We start from the raw sequence: 6,684 nt of genomic DNA on the forward strand, positions 1-6,684 counted from the left end.
GCGTTAGATTACTTGATTTATGCAAATCTACTAGTTTACGTATTGTTAATAGTAGAATTGGAAATAGCTGTAAGCAAACTTTTTATTCTAATAACAGTACGTCTGTAATTGACTATTTGTTGACAAAGGAATGAAGCTTTTCAAATATATCGGACTTTACCGTGCATGATTTTAACGAGTTTAACGGCCCGTTAAATTTATCATTGTTATGTAAAAATGTCTGGGCAGAGTATCTGTCTTACACCGATGTCAAGTATAAATGGAACGATGCGTTACGAGGGCAATTTCGTTCAGGGATTATTTCCATGCTACCTGTATTTAATAATATTGTACAAAATATAGATATCTCATGTAGATCGTCAATTAATGATATGTTGAATAGTTTTACTGAAACCATTCGCAATATTGCAGACCCGTTATTTTCTAAATCATGTTGTTTTAAAACAAACCCTAGTTTCAATGTAGATAGCTGTATAAAGCATGCAGAATGGTTTGATAACGAGTGCGATGTTGCACGAAATCTTTACTACGCCGCTTGAAGTACTTTTATTTCGAGTAAACCTGATACACACAGAGAACATTTATTTACAAGTAAAATATTTTATAAGGACTTAATTCGCAAGAAGAAGCTTGTAGTTATAGGAAGAAAATGATTGCTATTGAAAACTTAAGAAATCACAAATCAAGGGACTTTTGGCGATTTTTCAAATCCAAAAATAGCGTCATTAAAAATCGATTATCATTAGAAGAATTTACAAAGTAACATTGCGTCTGATTTGTCTAATACTGATGCTGAAGATTTCTGTTTCAATTATGATTTTAATTTGGAAAATTCTGCATTTCCAGAACTTGACGCACCCATATCTGTAGAAGAAGTTTACAATGCAATACAACATTAAATACGAAATAAATCATGTGGTAGCGATTGTATTTTGAACGAATATTTTATTGAATGCAGTGATATTTTGTCTTCACATTTATGTGACGTGTTTAACGGTATTTTTGTATCGGGCTTTTTTCCCGATAGTTGGACAGAGGGTGTTATAATCCCTTTGCATAAAAAAGGTGTTGTTAACGATGTTAATAACTATAGAGGGATTACTTTAGTTAGTTGCTTTTCAAAAATATTTACCACGATTTTAAACAAGCGAATTGAAACTTTTTGCAATAAAAACAATATTATTTCGGATGCCCAATTCGGATTTAAGAAAGGTTGTAGATGCTAAATATGCATTGATGTTTATTGTGCAAAATTAGTTAAATTAAAATAAACGTTTGTATGTTATTTACGTCGATATGTTAAAATGTTTGATGGTATATACCGTAATGCATTATGGTTGAAAAATTTTAAGTCTGGTATAAAAGGTAAATTGCTCAGAATAGTGAAAGATATGTATGCAAATGTTAAGTCACGTGTTAAATCGTGCTAATCTTATTCAGATTATTTTAGTTATGCGGTTTGACTGAGGCAAGGGGAGGTAATGTCGCCGATTTTATTTTCGCTATTTGTTGAAGAACTTGAACTTTACTTACAAGATAATATTAACTCTGGTTTGAATATAGATGATATTGTTTTGATGCTATTATTATTTGCAGACATGGCTATTTAGGCAAGTCAGCTGCTGAAGTTCAATCACATCTAGATAACTTATATTTATATTGTAATTCTTGGGGGCTTAATGTAAACACTGCAAAAACAAAAATAATTGTATTTCGGAAGAGGGGGGGTTACTAAAAGACAACACAAAATGGAAATACAATGGAACTGATATTGGTAAAGCCCTTAAGGCTATGAATACATTATTGTTTAAATGCAATAACATTGACATAAAACCAAAAAGACTTTGTCAGTTGTTTGACTCATTTGTGGGTTGTATATTGAATTATGCTTCAGAAGTTTGGGGTTTCACAAAGTCTGATGATATTGAACGTATACATTTACAATTTTGTAAACGATTGTTACAGGTTAAAATAAATACATGTAATGTTGCTGTTTATGGTGAGTTAGGTAGATATCCATTGTATGTAAACAGGTATGATACAATTCTGAAGTATTGGTTTAAAATACTAAAAAATGAAAATATTATAATACAGATTGTCTACAACAAGCTTTAGCTATTTGTAATAAAGGTAATAAAAATTGGGTTTCAATTTTTTTGAACATGTTAAATAATTATGGATTCGGTTATGTATTTGAAAATCCAAACGTTTAGGGAGACTACTTCTCAACAAAGGCTGTTTGTAAAACACGCATGCCCCCCAAATGGACTGTCAGTTGTAGTGGCAGCCATTGTGTGAATACGTTAGAAACCATTTAAGTGCTTCAGGTCACTGTGACCTTGACCTTTGACCTAGTGACCTGAAAATAAATAGGGGTCATCTGCCATTCATGATCAATGTACCTATGAAGTTTCATGATCCTAGGCCTAACATTGTTGAGTTATCATCCAGAAAGCATTTCATTGTTTTGAGTAAAAGTGACCTTGACCTTTGACCTAGTGACTTGAAAATCAATAGGGGTTATTGAGTTATCATCCGGAAACCATTTTACTGTTTCGAGACACTGTGACCCTGACCTTTGATCAAGTGACCAGACAATCAATAGGGGTCATCTGCCAGTCATAATCGATGTACCTATGAAGTTTCATGATACTAGGCCTAAGCGTTCTTGAGTTATCAACCGTAAACCATTTTACTGTTTCGAGTCACTGTGATCTTGACATTTAACCTAGTGACCTAGTTCAAGGCATGATCAATGTACCTATGAAGTTTCATTATCCTATGCCTAAGCGTTCTTGAGTTATCAGCCGGAAACCATTTTACTGTTTTGAGTCACTGTGACATTGAACTTTGACCTAGTAACCTGAAAATCAATAGGGGTCATCTGCCAGTCATGATCAATGTACCTATGAAGTTTCATGAAGTTTCATGATATTAGGCCAAAGCATTGTTGAGTTATCATCCGGAAACCATTTTACTTTTTTAAGTCACTGTGACCTTGACCTTTGACCTAGTGACCTGAAAATAAATATGGGTCATCTGCCAGTCATGATCAATGTACCTATGAAGTTTTATGATCCTAGGCCTAAGCATTGTCGAGTTATCATCCGGAAACCATTTTACTGTTTCGAGTCACTGTGACCTTGACCGTTGATCTAGTGACCTGAAAATCAATAGGGGTCATCTGCCAGTCTTGACCAATGTACCTATGAAGTTTCATGATCCTAGGCCTAAGCGTTCTTGAGTTATTATCCGGAAACCATTTGGTGGACGGACCGACCGACGGACCAACATTTTCAAAACAGTATACCCCCTCTTCTTCGAAGGGGGGCATAAATATTCAAACAACTCATTCTATCATACAATACGCAAACATCTGACCCGACTTCATTATTAAGTAAAGCAAAATGAATTGTCATGTAGAAATTCATGTTTTATTAGAATAAACTATATTTACTCGGAAAACAGTATTGACTTCAATTTAAATGGTACTTATATAAACTGTGATCAAGTTATCGCATTTTGTAATAAATTTACCTACTTACAGTACATATACGCATATCGCATATGTTGGTATACAGAAAAACTAATTATACAGAAGTTTGAGCAAGGAATAACTTTTGTATCATACCAAATCTTCCCTCGGTTGAGTTATTTCAAGCACATGCTTATTTCATGGATAAAAAGAGCTTAGTTTAAGTTAAGCAAAGTTTAATAATTACATTGCTTAATATGTTAACCCAGCGTCGGCGTTGAAACTTTACACCTGGTACCGTTTTGATAATATAAAAAATAAGCGTTTTTTAGAAGTGTGTACGAGTGTAAACTTGGTTTATAGCGGGTTCACAAAAGTAATCAAATTTGACTGAAAACAGAATGCAAAGAACGTCTAGTTCGGCTGGCCTTAAAGGGGCAGTCCAACAGATTTCACGTTTTTGTAAATTGACAAAATATAAAAAAAATTGTTTCAGATTCGCAAATTTTCGTTTTAGTTATGATATTTTTTAGGAAATAGTAATACTGACCATTTAGCATGCTCTTTAATATCTATTATATGCATCTTTTGATGATTTGAAAACCTGAAAATTAACAATCGTCGTGCGACGCGAAACGATTGAATAATTTGGAAAGTTCTGTTGTTGTCGTTTTATTTTGGGGTACTACGAGGGTTGCTTATATAGGTAACAAGAAATATCTTTTAAAAAGAAAAACGGCGTTGATTGTTGTTGGAGTTGGTGAGAGGTAAAGCGTTCCATGAATGAGATCAAATATAGCGAATGTCTTTTTCTGTGCAGTTCGGGATGTTACGCGGAGTTGTCGCGGCTTATTTACATTATTACATATTGCTGATCATAAATCTATAGATACAATACAGGAAACTAAAAGAAGAATGGAAGTAAAATTAAAACATATAAGTCAACCATCCACACGCGAATTATCCGGACATATTTAAAATAGTTATACGCGCGTTCTTCGAACAAACCTGTTTTAGTGGTTTGTCGGGCATTGCTATTTGATCCGATTATTAAATATGCATAAATATATGGATACAATACAGGAAACCAAAAGAAGAATGGAAGTGAAATTAAAACATATAAAACATATAAAACATATAAGTCAACCGTCCACACGCGAAGTATCCGGACATATTTAAAATAGTTATACGCGCGTTCTTCGAACAAACCTGTTTTAGTGGTTTGTCGGGCATTGCTATTTGATCCGATAATTAACAGTATCTAAAATTATCGCGCTCATGCTTAATTAATTGGTCAATATGGTGGAATAATTCTTGTTAAATTAATCAAAAATAATATTTATCATGGTATTTTTGAAAACACATTAAGAATATTTTATTTACATGCCGTAATTATATCGCCGAATATCTACTTTTAACATATGTCTTGTCTAAAGAAAATAGTTAACGCGATAGCGTCTTTATTATACAACGATTATTTTACTGGCCGAGAACTGACCCTGATACCTTGCGGGTTGGAATGCAATGCATTAAAGTGAGGTCACGCTTCCACTGCTGGTACGACGGCTTGTTTAAAACTTTATACTTTTACATGTTTAATGTTCAATTTCGAAAACAATTAAAATGGTTTGGCCAAAACGAATATCAGGATAGGGAAAAACGATAATTTTATGAACTTAAATATACTAGTACACAGACAGCAATATGGAAGTATTAAATTACTAAATATGAGAACATAGCCTTTAAGTACAAACGCTCTGGCGCTGACAATCCTCTGAATATAAAGGGGCATATACAAACTGTATTGATGTCAAGAGTTGGGTGTAAAACTGTTCTATCCATCAAGCCTTTTCATTCGAGATAAAATTGTTTCATGCTGAACACGAAGTAAAACAATGTTACATGCTTTACTTCAAAGACGCGGTCATGTTTCCAATGTTCTGGGGGATTATGCTCAAATCAGCCAATGGAATAAATGAAGTGTATTCATTCGTGTCTAGCCGCGGGAAATTTTATTTAAATTGTATTGGACACTTACAAATGTAAGGTAAGGTGAAAAGCTGGCTTAGACAGCTACGCCGAAAAATACATCCGCTCTAAGCATGAGCATGGATGGTCGAGTGGTCTAGGCGGGAGACTTTTACTCCAGGACTCAAGGGGTCAGTGGTTCGAGCCCTGTTGAGGGTTACTTTATTTCCTTTTTTTAAATTGTATTCTTGTTTTTTTTTTACTGGAGATGTTTAGTTTAAATGTTTAAATTTATCAATATAAAGCATTTAATGACAAGCTTCAATACATGCCAAATCTTTTGGACGGCCCCTTTAACTGATATATTATGTTTAAACTGTAATACCGATCTAAAAACGTTTTTACATTTTTTAAAACAAATTTTTATTTTAATGATGTTTTAAATTGGATGTTGTCGCACTGTGCCTTTATCCGCCACTGTCCTCAGTGAGCAACTACAATTATATGAATTTAAAGGACGTTTGTTCTTTATTGTGTATTAAGCGATACAGTAACTTTTATTAATAATCCCAACACACTTTCGTCTTATTCTGGTAATTGATTATATATTTACCAGTTTTCTCTATGATCACTTAAATATTGACAAGTGTAAACCACGCATAATACAGCACATTGGCATGTATGATACCCCACAATGTATCCTTGTAAATTTTAAATTTCAACAGCGTAAAGAGCAGACACTATTTTCCATATCGAACGCCTTTTATTAATTGACATTTCAATGTAAGAACTGCAAAAAAGCATGCTAGTGCAGGTTTTAAGGCCCGGTCACGCCAAAGTATCGGATGAGAAACGTACATAAAATCATTTTATTCGTTCGTGTCCGTCCTTATCCGTTTAATGTCAATTTCATATCCGGTGAATCCGCTCCTTGTTCGGCGATGTCCGGTGATATCCGTTCCGTTCCGTTGGGACGTTTTGAGCATGTTCAAAATTTTCCAAAGGATAAAACGGACAGAGACCTCCGTTGTGTGTGCAGTCTTCATACGTTAGTTTACTGTTTGTTCGGAACTCGTGCATTACATCTCCTGTACGTATCCGGTTTATGTCTGTTAATGTCCGGTTGTCCTGGTCCACCACCGGACAACTACCTGACTAATACCAGACTTGCAACGGATAAACCGCACCGTTCCGGACACCAAATACATGTTCAACATTTGATAACGGACAGCTAACGTATA

Source organism: Dreissena polymorpha, chromosome 12 (assembly GCF_020536995.1).
Source record: "Dreissena polymorpha isolate Duluth1 chromosome 12, UMN_Dpol_1.0, whole genome shotgun sequence".
In the NCBI taxonomy this organism is placed as follows: domain Eukaryota; kingdom Metazoa; phylum Mollusca; class Bivalvia; order Myida; family Dreissenidae; genus Dreissena; species Dreissena polymorpha.